Source organism: Dermacentor variabilis, chromosome 4, assembly GCF_050947875.1.
Source record: "Dermacentor variabilis isolate Ectoservices chromosome 4, ASM5094787v1, whole genome shotgun sequence".
Lineage (NCBI taxonomy): Eukaryota > Metazoa > Arthropoda > Arachnida > Ixodida > Ixodidae > Dermacentor > Dermacentor variabilis.
This window is the reverse complement of record NC_134571.1, coordinates 68,924,872-68,944,476: the sequence shown is the minus strand read 5'-3', so window position 1 is coordinate 68,944,476 and position 19,605 is coordinate 68,924,872. Positions and strand designations below refer to the sequence as shown.

General features: G+C 46.7%; 1 long non-coding RNA gene across 1 annotated transcript; it reads left to right on the top strand.

Annotated features, from left to right (window-relative positions):
- The first annotated feature begins 3,081 nt into the window (after window positions 1-3,081).
- Window positions 3,082-19,381, top strand: LOC142577807 (uncharacterized). The gene is made up of 2 exons (XR_012827069.1): window positions 3,082-3,211; window positions 19,032-19,381. It is a non-coding gene; the product is annotated as an uncharacterized LOC142577807 (long non-coding RNA).
- The last annotated feature ends 224 nt before the right edge of the window (window positions 19,382-19,605 follow it).

Genomic DNA, 19,605 nt, shown 5'->3' with positions numbered 1-19,605 from the left:
ATTCGTGTATGCAAGCAAATGCAAACGCGCGTACACGCGCTCGCTGACATTCCCGGGTGCATCTAGGTCACGAGCGATGATCGAAAGGAAACAGAGAAATGCTGCCTGACCATCTTCGACAAGTTTGCCTCGGAGGGTAGCGAGGGTGAGGGGGATGGTTGACAGCCTCAGCGGGCGGGAAAGAGAGAGCCGCGCCTTTCGGCGCCTCACACAAGTGCACGCGACGTTCGATAAACTTACACCGATAAACTCACAGAACGGGATCCCAGAGCACAAGAATGTATGGGAACCTCCTGTCAGGAAGTTATATAACCAATAAATGTGGAGTACGACAGCATGTACACTTAGAAAATGTCGGGTCAAATACTAAGGGAAAGGAACAGGGGTGAATAAAGAACCAATACAATAAAAAGCTTATACGCAGTAAGAATTTGGTGTTAGGTATTGATAGGAAATCATAGCAACTACTTTTTTGAAAATTACTGATGCAGAAGAATGTTTAATGTGTGATGGAAGAAAGGGAGAGAGAGAGAAAGCCAGGAAAAGAAAGGCAGGAAGGTCAACCACATGAGGGTCTGGTTTGCTACCCTGCACGGCGGGTAAGAGAAATGGGGAATAGAAAGAGGAAGAGAGTGCGCACTGAGAGCATGTGGGAGGATCCATAGAGATACTATAGGCGTTATCTCAAACCGGTGCACTTCAAGTACTGTACAAGTGCGCCAGTTGCTTTTTGCGCCACTGACGGTTGTGGCCACAGTCCGAGTATCTTTGACTCAGAGAACGGTGTCGAGTCCAGTCAGTTTAAGGTTGTCCGGAGAGAGGGGCACTGTACTTCGTGGCGAGGAGAGAAACACAATAAGTGCTGGATGGTTTCCTCGCACCTACAGGAGTCTCACATCGCGCTCTCGGCCATTGCGATACGATAGGAGTAAGCGTTCGTGAACGCCACTCCCAGCCACAAGCGGAACAGCAAGGTTATTTCGCCGCGAGAAAGGCTAGATGGTGGCTGTAGCCGTACCAAGGGTTCCAGCAATGGGAGACGATTACACAATGCTAATGTAGTAAAGTGAGTGGTATGTCTTGCATAATTTGAGTGCATTAGGGCAACAAAAACTCCCATCAGAAGCGAATCTGCTTCGGTTAACAAATACCAAGTATCTGATAAAATATTGGATGAGATCAACTAATTTATAGTTTCGAAAAACAGAAATGTGAGATCAAACTGGACCAAATTTTGCTTAGAGAGTATGCTGAAGCTTTGGAGTAGATGTGAAACTTTGGAACGATTTGTATTGAATGTTAGTACTCTAATAGCTTTTACCCGCCGTGGTTGCTTAGTGGCTATTGTGTTTAGCTGGTAAGCACGAGATCCCGGCATAAAATCCTGGCATTCGCAGCCGCATTTCGATGGGTGTGAAATGCGAAAACACCCGTATAGTTAGAATTAGGTGCACGTTAAAGAACCCGGGGTGATTTAAATTATTCCGAAGTCCCCCACTATGGCATGCCTCATAATCAGATCGTGGTTTCATCCCATAAGACCCCATGATTTACTTAATTTACTCTAATAGCTTGGCTCTGTACGTATTGTAGCGGTGTCAGGTGAATTGGATAGATGTATCCCGTTGATGGGATAAGTAATTAAGATGGCTAAGAATGAAGGTGAAGTATAATTTAAAAACGATTGACCTTGTAAAATGTTGTCGCGTTAAATATTGTCGTGTTCTTATGACATACATAAAGTTTCGTTTAGTGTACGCTATGGGATTTGCATACTTGAGGTTAGAATCTAATCTTACTACGAGAAATGAGCCCTCGACGACTGTGGCAATAAAATTATTCCAGAGGGTACTTAGCGGGTTAAATTAAGGAGTTATTTTACTGGAGTAGAATATCTTGAATATCGCATTAAAAGGATGAATTGTAAGGCCATTGTGGCGGCGCCATTGCATATACGTTGTTGAGGTCAAAGTTAAGTTTGCCCGTGAAAGCACACACCGTTCGGTCAAAAGCTAGTATTCAGGTGTCATCTGCCTAGAAATATGGTTCTGTGTTAGAAAGACAATTGGAAAGATTATCGATACAAATTAAAGAAAAGAAGAGTTCCAAGAATGCATTCTTGAGGGGGCACCCTCAGTTTCTTTTATGTTGACCTTGGTGCAACACTATAGCGCAGTAAACAGAACGATGTCATGCCAGCTGGCCTTAGTCGAAGCCTTATAATGAACATAAACACGAAGGTGTCGTACCATGAAAACATTTTGTCTCGTTGTCAAGTGTTTTGACGACCCTGCCTACACAGTATCTGCATTTTCTTAGCACGCGAAGGTAGTGAGGACACATTTCGTTTGAATGCGAGTGATGCGGAGGACCAATCTGCTATGCGCAAGCAAACCACTGATTCGGACCCCAGCTGAAGGCGAACTGCATTTTCGCTGTCCTGTCGCCAGGCCAGTGCGTTTACGCCGGCAATAAAATATTGTGGAGAGTGAAATGAGAGGCGTGCCGCTAATAGGCCTTTTCTCAATAGGAGCACGACAGTAGCTGAGAACAGACGTTAGGTGCCAAGAGTCATCGGGATACGTACACGGAGAAATGGAAGTGATGTTTCGGTCAGAAGCCGTTTCACGTTTGGCCGGACGCAATGACTCAGTCGGTGGGAAACACGAAGACGCGATGTCATTAATGAGACACGATGTACGTGTTTGCCAACACTCGGTGAACACGAACACGTGCCTCTAACGACGCTTACTGCGAGCTCTCGAAAGCTTGTTGCCCCCAACTGCAAGTTGAGTGCCTCAATGAAAGTCGTGTAAGCTGCCCACTTTGTTCGGCTCAGAGCAACGTCCAGTGAGTCAGGAAAGCCTTGGAAGCCACGTGCCTTCCTTTCTGGCTATGTCCGTCACTAGGACGAGTACAACAACAAAACAAGAAAAGTAAAGTAAAACTACCGCGAAATCCACGGCTAAAGACTGCAAGCAACACATCTTTATGTTCTGACATGTGTTCCCCATTCCAATCGCCCCCTCTTCCCCCGACCCCTTCTTACTACTCGACATTTTTGTTTTCTTTCAGGCGTGCTTCTGGCAGCCACGAACAACGAGCATGGTGAATGCGAAACGAGAAACACAATGTATTTGTCCAGGGTCCACCACCTCTTCGGCACGCAGCCACACTGACGACCTTTTCGGAGGACCAACACGGCAGATCAGTGACTTTTTGACCCTGCTTCGTGTAAAGGAAAAAAAAAACCGGCCGGGTCATCTAGAGGCTGTTTTTGTTAGTGAAGTCAAGTGGTCTTGGGGGAGGGGGGTTCTCAAGACTGTACAAAAGACGACCGCTGTCCCATTCTTCCCTATTTCCTAACGTTGCCCTTCAACCCTTCGCGATACCGTCGCTGTCCCCGCAGTTTTCAAGCATCCACCATGCCGCACTGAGAAACCGCTTACTCGAGTGCTCGTCGCTGGGACAAGTGAGTGAGAGGCAGCTCCTAAAGATTTGTAACGCCTGTCCTGTAACGGATGATAAAATGCGGGATGTGCTAGTGAATGGTTGGTCCCCTAAACCATGACAAATTTGCAGGCTTTTCTTGTTGTGGCACCAAGCAGGGAGTACGCACACCCAGACACTAGCTGCCTTTGTGTTTTCTAAAAAAAAAAGCATCAGTTCCGAAAAGTCCGCCCCAGCTTTTCGAGCAATCCAGAACCCGTGCAAACTAAGTGGCTATGGCGAAGGTGAAGGATACCTCATGCGTGGCTAAGCGTAGTGGCAGAAGAAACTGCGATCAGATTTAAAGGGGGACCCCGGCTAACGTTAGAAGACTTTTAAAGATGTGTGTAGGGAAACTACTGGCACAAAATTGACGCAGTGCTATTTCTAGTTGCGCTTTGCTGTCGAGGGCACCTTCCGCATGCCATTAAATTGTTGTAGTTGGCTAAGATTACATATTGCTTCTTAAGGTGAAACTTTGTTTGCCTGTGGGCCCCAAAATGCAAGAATATGCATTCCATCATTTTATTTGATGGCCACATGTCTTAGGTTAATAAAGATCTGTTCGCAGCTGACAAGCTTTAGTCGAGCATTGGACTAACACGAACGTACGTGAAAATATGCGCAAATTTTATTTCTTGTACTCTTGTTTCACAGATGCGAATCAAAATCTTTACTCTCACGAGTCATCATGTGACTTTCGGTTTCGCATTCGGAGGAAGAGGACGAAAAGGAAGGAAGGAAAGGTAGGGAAGTCAACCAGACGCACGTCCGGTTTGCTACCCTACATAGGTGAAGGGGTTTAAGGGATGAAAAGAAAGGAGATGGAAAGAAGAAGGTCCTATTGGTGTGAGTACATGCGGATGTCCATAACTTCACGCCTATAATCGGTCACTGAGGCCAGTCGCTTTCATAAAACGTAGCAGCGCCCGTGTCGCTTTGTAAGCCTGCGACGCATGGGGTCATGGTCCGAGAATCTTAGTCTCTGAAAATGGTCTGTTATTTAATCGGTTTAACACCCTCCGAAGAACGTCGCGCTTGTTGTCACAGAGATCACAAAAACACAACACGTGCCCAATCGTCTCTTCACAGTTGCACGAGTCACAGATTGGTGTGTCGGACATTCTAATAAGGAATGGGTGGGCTTCCGTAAAAGCCTTTTGGATTTCGCCTATAACACCATGTGTAGTTAGGTGGATGAGAGGACATGCTATTCGCAAGCTGAAAGTCGTGTTGAGCAATATCCAATTGACATTAAATACCCATTGGAGATATCAATGTATCGCCTATATAACTAGTTTGTGTTTCTCGCCATCGTATAGTGTGTTCTTGTATGAACTAGCGAACGGGCGGGGGGTAGATGGGCGCTGTATCTGGTAGCGTAAGCGGGGCGGTTTTTCAGCATCAGGCCGGACGGAATTCTTAGCAAAGTCGTGTTTGCACCTCCATACTGCATGTTATGGACACTATCACCCATAACTTACTTAAGACCAAATGTGTCCTTCATACAGCGGCGTCATTAACGGTTCACGGCAAATACGGCATTGAAGATCCCGGCTGCAATCATTAGCGTTTTTATAGCGGCCTGCATCGCTCACGTCAGGGACGAAAACTTCATTGAGTCTGCGCGTACCTTTCCTCGTTGCAAGATTTCGGACATATGTCTGTACTGGGGAGACAAATTGGAACTTATATGGAACCAGATTAAGAGTGTATGCACACCTCGGAGTCAGCAACCAGAATTTGTTGTCTCAGTGCTCTGTAGGCGTAGCATGTTTGTTAGGGCAGGTCCATACTGGTGTCCATCTTGCTTCACTGTAGTTCACTGTACAGCTCTAATGTAAGCTGGCTTTGTCTAAAACAGTTTGACAAGGTGCGCACGTTACTTCCAGCATTGGTGCCGATATGTGATCGCCAACAATGAGCGAGTGGGAAATACCTTGGACATTCTTTAAAATCCCTAAGCTACTAGATGTCAGTCAGCGCCTACGGCAATGTTTTCCGGTCCGGTGTGTGTTTGTCATGCTACATTTTAATGCGAAATCATTATATGCCGCATAACGCGAAAATCCGTCACCGTAGTCGGCGTGACCGAAAGATGGTAGCAAAAATCCCCCACGGCGCAACAAGGTAATACAGGCCACAAAATGCTCGGATTGACGTCAAATTTCTGAGGGAGGTCTCTGTAAACAAAGTAAATTAATGGCTTTGAAATGTTGGTAACTTTCGGTCTGGGCGGGAGTCAAACCCGAGCCTACGGGGTACGAGACGAGCCAGCGCCTCCTAGATAGCAGGACTATGCAGTGTGCTTTATAACATCATGCTATTTGGACCGAAATTTCCATTGCCCAGGCCGGAGTGACGAAAGTGGTGACGTCAAAATCATCGTGGCTTATTCGCGAGCGTCCACATTAGATTCTATGGCAATCGTATAAAGTAGCATGCCGTCAGGGATCGAAGTGCACCGGCCTTGCGCTATCTAGGAGGCGTTGGACGAGCACGCTTCTCCGATGCCACGGTGGATCCACGGTTCTTGTTGGTTAAAGGTGTGCCTACGTCATTGTACAAGTGACGGCCCAGCCAATGGGGAGGAGGTGGTGCCACGTCATGAGTGTATACAATTATGGTAGAAAATAATGAGCATTACAGTCCAATTCAACGGCGCTGCGCGGTCCTTCGAGTTATGAACTTCTCGCTGGCGAGCGAGTGCGTTTAGACGCTTGGCGCGTTTTGATTTGGCCTTACCGAGGCGCATTTAGAACGCAGGCGAGAGCATGCGCAGACAAGGAACGCATGGAAAAATATATTTCACCAAAGGGACTATAATCCTCTCCTTTCATTGCCACACGTAAGCAGTCTTAAGTGTCTTTGCCAAATTTTGATAATGATGATGAGGTGTATTTTAATTTCGTACGGGCTAGATATCGCCAAGCAGCGCTAAACTACCGAATTTTTCTCCAATTAAAATTCCTGCTATCAATTTGCACAGCAATAAGTGCAGCCCTACAAAAATAAATTTACAAGTCCACAAGTAGCCGTCACTTCCAACAAGCTCTATTCTCGATCACGGTTAAAGAGTCCTGCCGGACGAAGCATTTGTCGCTGAAAACTAGTAAGTGTACACTCATGCATCTTTCGTGACGTCCTAAGTCCATAGGCGCAACACAATTATCGTAGAAGGGTCGCACACTGAGCTTGTTGGTCCATATCTATGTGAACACTGGGGGACGGTGCAAAAAAGCGGAACAATATTTGCACAGCAGGAGCGTAAACGAAGAACATTTATTTTATGGTAACTCGGCCCGCTTATGTAGTCTAATCTTGTCCCGTTCTTTAGCCTTGTCACCACGTATTCACACAAATTTATCATCCGTGTCACTTTATGGGAACGATACGCGTTGCAGTAAATAAGTCGAATGAATTGTAAATAAAAACAGCAACTCAGCCAGCAACTCATTTGCAACCTGGCGATGCAAACCCACAACCAAACAACGAAAAGCTCCGAGTGGGGGAAGGGCAAAGACGGCCAACCATGGTCCAAAATGGTTTTAAAAGAGACCACGTTTTCTTGGGTGGTGGTGGTAAACATTATTGAAAGGGGAAGGGGAAAGGGGGAGGTGGCTGAGGGATCGGGCTCAAGTAAGGCCCTGGGCCTGCTTGGCCTTCTCCGCCCAGTCCACCAGTTCAAGCGGTCGGTCGACGTCCCCGGACCTGAGCCAGGCTCTCCAGTCAGTCTTGCTGCTGACGGGGGGATGTGAAAACGGGAGTGAGGTGCATTCCCACAGTATGTGTGTGAGTGTCCCTATTTGTGAACAGAGCCTACATAGGTTGCTTTCCTTGCCCCCTGTGATTTTTTTAATGTACTTTGGGTGTGTGTATGTATTTGTCTGGAGTCGCCTAAACGCGACCGCCTGCGTTTTATCGAGATTTTCTTGACAGTGTGTCCAAAGTACGTCTCCGTCAACTCACTTCCCCCAGGAAGCTATCCTGTCGAACAAAGAGGAATATAACCCCCTCAGGTGGAGGGTTTCCGGCGAGGCATCTTTGCTCACGCGCACACACGGATACCTGTCATTTGGCATGAACAAGCCGATATTAGTGAGAAAACCAATAGAGAGGCGGCGGCATCGCCACTGGGGAGCGTTACACTGAAGTGCATTAACGGGTAGAATTACTGTATATGGCTCCCTTTAGAGATACATAAAAAATTAATTAGATTATGGGGTTTTACGTGCCAAAACCACTTTCTGATTATGAGGCACGCCGTAGTGGAGGACTCCGGAAATTTCGACCACCTGGGGTTCTTTAACGTGCACCTAAATCTAAGTGCACGGGTGTTTTCGCATTTCGCCCCCATCGAAATGCGGCCGCCGTGGCCGGGGCGAGAGACATAAAGGGAGCCATATACAGTATAGAGACATTTAGCGCGTCCAATATTCCCGCAAGCGCGGGCGGTTTGCCGGTTTAGCAGGGGCGTAAACGTGAGCGGCCAGATTGGTGGCGCCAGCTGGTGGCGTAAAGCTCAACCACACAAACGCAAAGCTAATTACTATGCTCTGCTTAGCTGCTGGTGGAAATTTTCGACAGTGGCGTAATCGTGTTCACAATTGCGCCGCTGCCAAAAATTTGCACGAGTAGCGAAGCAGGATATAGTGGGTTACTGCAGTTTTAGCTCTGTGCTTGTCTGGTTGAACTCTACGCTACCACGCGGCTGCACCGCTCTGGCCGCTCACGTTTACGCCCCCGCAAATCCGGCAATCCGCCCAAAGCGCTACCGTTTACCGGAATAGCCGACAAGCTAAAAGCCTCTAATATCTGTATACTGCCGGTGAGCTGCGGAACACTGATTTCCTATATTCACAAACTCATCTCCGACATATAAACCACTCTGCTTACCAAAACTGATCTGCTTATCAAAACTAAGGCTTCCTGTGGCAAGTGGCGGATCTAGAAGGGGTGGGGGGGGGGTGGGGGTCTTCCCCTCGCCTAGCATGAGGTAAGCTTCCCCTCCCCCAATTCTTTGCGTGCTTTGATGAGGATTTCCCGCCTTGCAGGTTGTGGACACCGTAATCGGTCATACACCGAGCATGACGAAAAGCACTATGCTGCTCCGCAAAGTTGGAGCAGTTTGGCCAGATTACTCCTACATTACACGCTCAAGGTCCTGACCATGCATGCCACTCAAAATGTTAAGGTTTTCAAGTAAGCCTCCGGGCGTGCTCCCATGACTTCGAACGACGTTCAACACTGGGCTTCGCTTGGAGCTGGTTGTAAGAAGAAAAAGAACAGCACCCTTACGTCTTTGTTAATTACAAGGATTCTTCAGAGAACAAGTAAGAACGAATGCGTGCTTGGGCGTGAGTTCGGCCGTCCATACACCGAACAGTTCTTTATACCGTTCTGCAGTGCTGGCGGCAGTATAGTTGAATATACTGAGCTTTCTGTATTCAGTTCCAGCGCTTACTTCGCTTTCTTTGAGCTTGCGTCAAGTTGAAACATTGTTCTAACTGTCGAAAAAACAACGGCGTATGTATTCAACGGACGAGATACCTATCAAGGCGTGCCATGCAGGCACGGTCGACTAAGGAATCTGGCTAGAAGTCCCTCATGTACGAAGCCTCTGCTTTATCCTGTAACGTGAAAGTTCGTGATGACAGTGCGTTTTCATACCGTAAGCGTGGATACAAGAGAGAGAGAGAGAGAGAGAGAGACAAAAGGGAAGGAAAGACAGGGAGGTTAGCCACTGTAAATACCGGCTGGCTACCCTGTGCTGGGGAAAGGGGTAAAGGGAATAAAAGGAGAAGGAAGATAAAAAGACAAGAAAAATGCACACAGCAGCGCGATGTTACGCGCAACGATAGTCAAAGGCGTTCGCACAATTCACATGTCCGTAAAGGGACACTAAAGGTTAATATTAAGTCATCGTGGACTTTTGAAATATCATCCCAGAAACCTCGAAACGCTTGTTTCGTGCGGAGAAGAGACTTCTTTTAAGAGAAAATGCGTTCTGAAGCGTCCGCGTACCTCTAGCGCAGTTCAAATCACCCGCCCTCTGATCGAGGGGTATGACGTCATGATCTCACAGTGACGTAGCGCCGTCGGTGAGTAAAACGGCTGCCGCAGACGGTGCTACGGCTTTTCTGCACAAAACGCAAACACGCGGCCAGAAACAGAGTCAAGACAGAGCCGACAACTGCGCGAAAGCGGAACTATGGTGGCTAGCGGAAGGGAAAGCGCACGACGATAAGCAGTGTCTTTACTTTATGACGCCAACTTCGACGCTCGTTGCAATGGATGACCCTGACGACACGTTAGCTCGCGATGCTGGGCTCGAGTTCAGCGATTTCAGCACTGTTGAGCGTGACCTGCTGTTGAGGGCTCGCGCTGCCGGCGTCGTTGCGTACTACGACGGCGGCCTGCTGTGAAAGACACTTCACGCGACTTCAGTTAGTCGGCGTTGAACTCGTAATCCTCTGGACGAAAGGGCAGCGAGCACACTACGTGATTTTTCGGCTCTTTACCAGCGCGCTGTGGCAGAGGTAGGGCACTTAACCACTTCGAATGGAGAGGTTTACTCGTTGGCACACAGTGATAAGTAACATTGGATTCGCCGCTTCAACTGCCCTTGGCCAAGTTCCAAGGACCGTTCGCGCATCCCACGACAGCACATGGACGTGACATTCTCGCTGCTTGTTCCAAATGCAAGTTTCGCGAGCCAGCAGGACCACCGCAGCACGACGCGATAAAGAAACAAGTGAAACTCCAAAGCGCGCGCGGGGCAAAGTCGAGCGCGCAGAGTTGAGCGAAAACGAAACCTTTCGATCACCCATACTACTCAAGGGTAACGTCAAAATGTTATTTTTTTATTAGAATCGAATAGAATAGACAATTAGCATTTTCTTTCGTCTTATAACCTAATGAAATGATCGTCTTAATACGAGTAGTTGAGTACTAATGACATAAATTATGATGAGGAGTGCTTTCGTCTTCGGGCTAGTACCGGAATGTCGCTGGGGGGTCTCAAATCGTGTCATGCATTTACCTCAATTTTTCGCTTACTAAAGCTCTGTTCGCGATTATATTGACGCCTTAGACGTTCTAGAGCATTGATTTATCACTTAGCTTGACTTTCTGGTAACCTTTAGTGTCCCTTTAAGAACTTGAGCGAATCCCTTAAGGCCTTGAGTGCCGAAACCCATCTGGACCAGTGTCCTAGAACTTTCTCTTCTGTGAAGGGGCGATTGTCCAGTTTTTCGAGCACGGTCACAAGCACTTTTTTTTGCACATTGTAACGTGGACAGTCACAGAGGAGGTGCGCGATCGTCTCTTCGTAGCCGCAGGTGTCGCAAGCAAGGCTCTCGGCCATTCCAATGCGGAAGGAATAGGAGTTCGTGAATGCCACGCCGAGCCATAGGCGGCACAGAAGTGTTGCTTTCGGTCGTGGCAACCCTGGTGGAAGACGGAGTTGCAAACTTGGATCCAATCTGTGAAGACGTGTGTTCGTGAATTCACTGGTGTTCCACAGAGTTAGCGTGAGCTCGCGTGCGAGGGAGCGAGGATTTGTGGCTGCATCTGTTCTTGACAGTGGTATGGGTACAATCTGGGCACCATCATGGGCCGACCGGGCAGCGTCATCCGCTCTGTCATTTCCCGAAATTCCGCAGTCACCCGGAATCCACTGGTAGATGATGTTGTGTCCCTTGTCGATTGCGTAATGGTAAAGTAGTCGGATGTCTGCGACAAATTGCACATTTGGTCCGTGGTTCAAAGGGGACAGCAAACACTGGAGAGCTGCCTTTGAATCACAAAAGATGGACCATGCATGTGGTCATTTGGGACCTATAAACTCCAGAGCAGCACGGATAGCTGCGAGTTCTGCAGCCGTCGATGATGTAACGTGAGACGTCTTGAATTTGATAGTGACAGATTGAGCGGGAAGTACCACTGCTCCAGCTGAACATTTAGAGCAGACAGAACCGTCCGTTTAAGTGTGGGTGCGTTCGTTGTGTTTTTCATGTAAGAATGAAAGGACGGTTTGTTCGAGGGCGAAAGATGACATATCCGTTTTCTTTTTGATGCCGGGAATAACAAGAAGGGCCTGGAGTGAATGCAGGCACCACAGCGGTAGAGATGGTCGTGCTGCAGGCGTGAACTTTGACAGTAAACTTCCATGGTTGGCGGCAATAATTCTGCTAAACGCTGAACGAAGTCGAGCGGCAGGAAGGGAGGCGAGATGATGCGAAGGAAGTCGGGCGAAGTGCCTGATGTGCAACCTTAAGGAGTCGACATGAATATACGTATTGATAGGGTGGTCATGCGCGATGGCTATTGTTGCTGCCGTTGATGCACACCTGGGAAGGCCAAGACAAATCCGCAGAGCTTGAGCTTGTACAGATTGGAGGGTTCAGAGGTTGGTCTTAGAACTACCTATGGTCGGCAGCATATTCTGCATCAAATACCCAGTCTGCTTAATAAACTTGGCAACATTTTAGACCTAAATAAACAAATTTCCAAAAATAAGTTTACACAAATTCTTCTAGAAAATTGCATTGAACATGTTTAATTACTAAGTGTTGATTACAACCTCCATGTGTATTGACTTTTTTTTATCTTACTGTTTATGTTTTATTTCTTAGCACATATTGTTTCTTTTTTTTTTCGCTGCTTGTCACAATATATGTATGTCGATCTGCTTGTTTTCTTTACCGTGTGATATTTGTTTTTTTATATAACCAGAGACAATTTTGATTGTTCAATGATTATCTTATGTCTGCTTATGACTGCTTGCTGAACTGTATCTCGGAGCAAAATCCTCTGTCAGGCTGTATAGCCTTTTGCTTTTGCTTCGATTTCTGTTGATGTACAGAAAGAAATCAATATTATTGTGTGATTGTCTTACCGGTCCCACCTAGTACAGGTAAGCTGTAGCGTAGGAGACCCAAGAACAGTGCGTTATAGAGTTGGGGCATTGCACTCACAGACGCACCCCATGACTTTCCTGTAAGAAATCTGAGCCCGTCTGTTATCACCACTAGTTTCCTTTTTAGGTAAGCGACCTGAGGACTCCAGGAGAGGTCTCGATCTGTTATTACTCCTAGAAAACGGTGCGTCTTCTCGTAGGCAATAGGCTGTTCATTGGCGTCATAGGCGTCATGGCGGAGAGACAAGCTTCAGAAGGGAGTCTATGGGGTCCGAACGAAGGCATACCACGGAAATCAGAAGGTGTGTAAATTGATGTAAGGGAGGCACTTGTAAGCGAAAAGGAAAATGATAGATCTCATATGTGGTGACAAAGAAGAAATGGCATTGCTAAAAACCGCGCGCGGTATGCTTTATGCTTGTGCTTTGAATGCTCGCTGGAAACGCGCGCGGTATGTGAACGCAAGTGGTGGCTGCGGCGCCTCGGGTCGAGTTTGGCTGCAATGTATTATGGCGGCGGACTTTGTGACCGCCACCTGCGCGTAGTACAGCACGGCGTGCGCTGTAGAATGGCCGGGAGACCACAAACAGAACCTATGGATCCTCACAGACGCCAGACAGATTCATGTGCTTCATAGTAGGGACTTTCGACGGTAAGAAACGAAGCACCTGTTTTGGAATCTCACTGAATCCTGTCGCCGAGTCCCATCGCAGACAAGCGTACTACTACAATACATAGGTCACATGTGATTCAAGAGACTTCGCTCTCCTCGAGGTTTTATGTCGTCTGGGGAGCACGTTAGTAGAAGCAGTTCCCGTGCGTCACAAGAAGGTTTCTTTTGACGTGGGTATTCTTCTGGCGATGCAGGTTCGCTACCGAAATGTTTAGATCGACGGAAAATGCGGTTGTCTGTTGCATCTCATGAATGACACATCAGCCCTTTGGAGCGTTTGCTGCAGCCCAGCAAGAGATACCGCCCAGCGTAGGTTAATCGGTTGGTTCATTCCTAGCTTATGTCATATACAGGGTGTCCCACATAACTTGAGCCAAAGGTTTAAAGATGAAAGGCACTCGGGACGCGAGTTGAACCGAATGCTTAATGTTGGCACTGGCCTAGTGTTACTCCGGCTATTTTATTTATTTTCCCCTTAACTAACGGAATAGTTATGTTTAATTAATCAACTTTTTAAGTATTGGCTGCATACCCCAAGTGTGATCGCAAAGTTTTAGAGCACCTTGAGAAACCTCTCAATAAAATGTTTCCAACACGATATATCTCACGTCCTTTTTTCCGCGCTCTAAAGAAAGCCCGCGAAATATGAAAAAAAGAAAAGAACACGTGACGGAGCGCTTAGGCACTGTTATTGGGCTGCTCTCAAGCGTGCGATGGGTGAACAAGGGCGACTGCAGCGAGACTGGCCCGCGACAGGGCGTTATGCCTGGTGTAAGTATATGGGCATACGGCTTTTACACATGACGGTGCAAATGCATGCTGCTGACCGAGCGTTATGGCACATAAAACCCCAAAATTTGTTTTCAACTTTTCTTGTAACTGAGCATAACTAGGCTGGATCGTACGTCATGTTACCCTCGACCAGAGTTAATGCACTTCGATGACTGGGACAATAACCGGTCATACTCTATCCACCGATTGCCGAGAAAAGGCAGTATTTAAAACAATGCGGTTTAATCCGCGGCAGCATGGTTTCTCCTTGCATCTGTCTTTTTTTGTGCTGCATTCTTAAAAAATTTCACCCTTTGGGGCTTATCTTGACTGATAACAATAATCGCCATCTGTGCTGCCCGTATTTCTTTAACAGTGCGAGCCCGTTACTTCCAAGTCACGAACAGCTTGTGCGTTATCAGCGTGACACAGCATTCTCGACAGGAAAGTAGCGAGCGCTGAGTTTTCAAGAAAGGAAACGCAAGCAAAGCAGATGACGATATCGTTGTACGACAAATATACACCTCAAAGGGTGCAACTGTTTTAACAGGTCGGAGACATTTACGCAGAGAAACTTGCAGGTTTGAGATCGCAAGGCTAAGCACGCCGGTAAGAACCTAATAAAGCATCGAAAAAAAAAGCACTGAGAAAAACGATATGGATGGGTAGATGGGATATGGATGCTATGAGCGTCCCCTTTGGAACGGGTTGGTGGGTTGCCCCACCAAGCTCTTGTTCTTATATTTCTTACTTACCTACCTATGCTAAAAAGCAAAAAAAGAAAAGAAAAACAAACAAACAGCGATGAATTCCCATAAGCAAACTTTCTGAACCCCTATTGTGAACTTTGTTTTTGCAAGCCTCCGTTGTTTGTCGCTTACCTACTTTTCTTCCACAAATCTTCTAATCGCCGCTTACTAATCTAGTGCGGACACGTTTACTTTCCCCCTGCTCTCGCTAAACCCAAGGGTTTCAAGGAGGCCAGAGATACTTAAAGCGACCGCTGTTCAGATAACTTCACATTCTACAACAAAGAGGCGGCGCCATCTAACGTGAAAGACTAAAAGCCACACTGAACGGTTTCTTGAAGATGAAAGTAGATGGCGCAAGGAAGGCATTCTTTCTGCGTTTTCCTGTTCGCGTTCGTTGGGGTGTGCACACGCACCGAGATGGTCGTAAGCAGTTCGGTCGTTAAGAAACACGGCGTTATTGCCGATTTGGGCTCCCTCATGTTTTGGCAGCTTTAAGGACAATGTCTGAAGGCTCTGAGACAGAGATAGTAGCGGAGAATCATGCTCGGTCCGCACATCACGAACATCCTGATTTTTTTCATTCGCTGTCTTATTTTCTCCCCACTCTCGCGCGCGCCCTGCACACACACACACACACACACACACACACACACACACACACACACACACACACACACAAACGTTTTATTTATTTTTTATTTCGGCATGTATACGTGTTTCTGGGGAGTTACAAATAAAATAGCACCAGTCGACTTCACATCCACACCATACGTGTACAAGGAAGTTATCAAAAATATTTCCCTGAAAGTTGCCGAAAGTAATAAGCGTCTTTCAACGTAGGTTAGCTGCCATGACGGAGCAGCGTTATCTGCTTCCGGCATTTGCAGAAAAAAAAAGGGGGGCTCTTTAACGTTTAAAAGAAAAACGTGTAAGGAAGCTTGGATTATCTGTGTTTCACGGTCAAAATGCGTATTGTGACAAACAGTATCAGGACAAAAACATACATTGTTTTCTCCATTTCCTCATATCGAAGTAATCGCTTTCGTGTGAAATGCGCATATTCCTAAAATAAGAAATAGTATCAGGGCGTGGCATGCGACATGTGATAAATAATTCAGAAGAGACAGGAGCGTCCATATTGCGATTCCCAAGATTGTGCTTCGTTTAGCTTATATTCGGAGGGAACTGGACCAAGTTGTTCAAAGAAACACTAAAGGCAAATACTAAGTCGATGTGGACTGTCTAAATACCATTCCAGAGACATCGCAACGCTTGTTTCGCGCCATGAAAAGGCTTAGTTTACGACGAAATCGTATCTTAAGAGGTCGAATACAATGAATGCGGCGGAGGTTGAGGGAGTACGCTTGAAGGTACGTTTTTATGCCGTTGATCTCCATAACACCATAAGTACGCAAACCGATGTCACAGAACACCCGATGCATCATTGCGTGTTCTCCGTCATCGCTTGTTTGCCGTACGCCTACTAATTCTTCATTGCTTCTTCAAGTGTTGTATCCTCCTTTTGTCCTTGTTATCTTGTGCTTCACTTTCAGTATGTCGTTTTGTCAGCTGTAATGCGCATTTGCAAAACCAGTACATGTTTGATAAGACGCAGTGGCTACCATAATTTCACTACACATGTATTAAGATACAGATACCTGTATGCGGATTTGCACGACGTTGATGCGGAGGTTAGGATAATTATGACACCTGTAAGGAAGAGGCAGCTGACGGCCGTAAGCTGTTGCGTTCTTTCCGCCAAACTACCCGGCCTGGTAGTGCTGTAAAGATGCTGTATAAGAGTGACACGCGGTGACAGGGAAATTGTTATACTTAGCAGCCGACCGTACGTTTTGTAGCTTAGGTCTTCTTTCTTGTGCGTTTATGCTACCCTTATCAATGAGCCATTTCTTGACTATGTTCTTGACTATGTAACCGCGTTTGTGTGGATGCGTAGACGTGTGCTTTTTGTTGTACTTGTAAAATGCAAATAAAATATTTTCAGGCTTACTCAATCTTTGGTGTCGTGTGCGTTTATTCCAGTCTAGGCCATCGTGCCACCTGGAAACCGCATTCTGTCAGTAGCCCTACACGAAATGCAACAGCTGGAGCGCGGCGGCACAACTCGGGGTAACGGCGGCGTAATAAACGAAAAACCGCTCGGGATGCCCTTAAAAGTCGGTTCAGAGTGTGCCTTAACTCGATATGACTCAGCGCCACATGTATTCTGCTGCGCCTCGATCGTGCTCCCGCCAGTTTAGTTGCTGTGTGGCAAGCGTAACGCCTACATAGATCGTGCTCCCGCCAGTTTGGTTGCTGTGTGGCAAACGTAGCGCCTACATATATATGTAGGCGTTACGCTTGCCACACAGCAACTAAACTGGCGGGAGCACGATCGAGGCGCAGCAGCCAGAAACCCAGTAAAGCCACAGAACACCTGGTAAAGCGGCCATACTGTGCAAAACCCCGTTTCCGTTTCCTGTTGTACAGCGCCACCTGTGGTCGCATACTTTAGTTCACGACGCCACCGCTACGCTTATTTCTGTAGCACTGTGGAAGGTACAGTTCCCCTTCTCTTAGTTTGTATAGGTGTTCTGTGGTTCGGGCATCCCGCGGCATCACATGAACGTTGAATTCTCTGTTACTTGCAGTTTGTGCGAGTTTCGCGAGTCAGCAAAACCAGCGCAGCACTACGCGGTCAGGAAAGTGTTGAAACGCGAATGCGTGGGTGGCGCAGAACCGAGCGAAAACGAAACCTGTCGACCGCCTACGTCGTTGTCAACGGCAACTTCAACGAGTACTTTTTTCTAAACATGGAATCGAACTGCACAAGTAGAATTTTATTTCATTTTACAATACAATACGGGAATGTTTTTTTTACAACGAGTAGTTGGGTACTAGTGACAAAACTTAACTGAGAAGTGCTTTCGTCATCGGGCAAGTGCCTGAATGACCTGGGGGAGTCTCTGACCATGTCCTGTATTTACCTCGATTTCTCGATTATTAAGGCTCTGTTCGCGATAATATTGACGACTTAGAGATTCTCGAGCACTAATCTATCACCTTAGCTTGACTTAGTGTTTGCCTTTAGTGTCTCTTTAGTTACAGAAACCGAGGTGATCGAAATTAATCCGAAGTACCCCCACTACGGTGTGCCTGATAATCAGATCGTGGTTTTGGGATGTGATACTCCATAATTCAAGTTTAAGTGGAAACATCGGAGTGACAAAGCCAGCTTTTCCTTGATCTCCCTGTTATCCTGTCCTGGGTTTCTGCTAGCTTAACACGTCGAAAACAGTACGTAGTGATTGATGGGCAACAGTCCGATTCTCTTTCAGTAACCTCTGGCGTGCATCAAGGCAGCGTGCTTGGTCCACTACTATTTCTTATTTATTGTAACGACATAGTTGATGTAATAGAGGCCCCTGTCAATATTCGTCTGTTCGCAGATGGCTGTACCATATTTAACGATATTAATACAGTTAATCATCAACTATCTCTTCATTTAGCCTTAAACAGCATTCTTGAGTGGAGCAACAAGTGAGGAATGAAACATAACTCAGATAAATCTGTGCTTCTACGTATACAAAAAAAAAAATTACTCCTGAAGTTTGCTTATTCTATTGGCCAAGACCCCTTGGCCGAAGTGAGTGAGTACAAGTATCCTGGAATTACCATGACCAACAACCTAAATTGGAATATCCACATTGCTGCTACCGCCTCTACTGCTTTCAGACAGCTATGTGTACTTCAACATAAGGTTAACCATGCATCCCATGAAGTAAAATAATTAGCCTATACCACTTTTATTCGTCCCAAATTGGAATACGTGTGTGTTATTTGGGACCCGTTTACCAAAATCAACATTAACGCACTTGAAAGGATACAGAGAAGAGCAATACGTTTTATTTTTTTTTACACATAAGGCCGAGAAGAGTCTATAACTGAATTACTGCAGACAAATGGTTTTCACACCCTTCAAACGAGGCGAAAAATAATACACCTGAAGTTCATTTACTCTTTCATAAACAGTAAATTTTCTTTCGATCCTAGTCCATACACAACTCTCTCTGTATCCAGGAAAACCTGTCATTCCTACCCCGTCGCTCTCTCCCCTTACGTTACCAGAACGAACCTCTTTAAGTTTTCTTTCTTTCCTTGAACTATACAACTATAGAACTATAGAACCTCATCCCTTTCCAACATCTGAACTCCCCTGAATCAATTCAGACTCATATTATTAGTATTTCCTAAGTAACACTGCTGTTTTGTGCTATATTGTTTCATTTCTTAAGTTTTATATTTTGCAATTCTGCCTTTTGTACGCGTGTTTTTTTATTTTTTTGTGCTGGAGCGGTGGCGGCAGTACCGGCCACGCCGGGAAAGACACCCTCCATCCCTCTCTCCCAACTCCCTTCCATCGCAGGAACCCGGCCCTCCCACAGCCTCCGCGGACCAAGAAGCACTCCAGGCACCACACAGGTGCCCTGACTGCGACATGACCACGCGGCCATCCGCAGCCCATCTGTTTTGGGAGTGCCAGTGACACGCTCAGCAGCGGGACCTGAGGGCGGTGCGAGTGTCGTCCTACGAGGAGTGGATTAGACCGGCAACTGGCTCGATGGATTCCGACAGGGTCATTCTGGACTCGCTCTTGGTTTTCGCCAAGTACGCGCAGCTTCTAGGACGGCTCTGAATACGCCTCCCTTTTCCTCTTCCTATTCCCCATTATAGGCCTTCGAGCCATCCCTTAATAAATACATTTTGTCATCGTCATATGTTACCTTGTCCCTCCTGTTTGGGCTACACGGCCTGCAGTATGATGTAAATAAATTGATTAAATTATGGGGTTTTACGTGCCAGAACCACTTTCTTATTTGAGGCACACCGTAGTGGAGGACTCCGGTAATTTCGACCACGTGGGGTTCTTTAACTTGCACCTAAATCTACGTACATGGGTGTTTCGCATTTCGCCCCCAACGAAATGCGGCCGCCGTGGC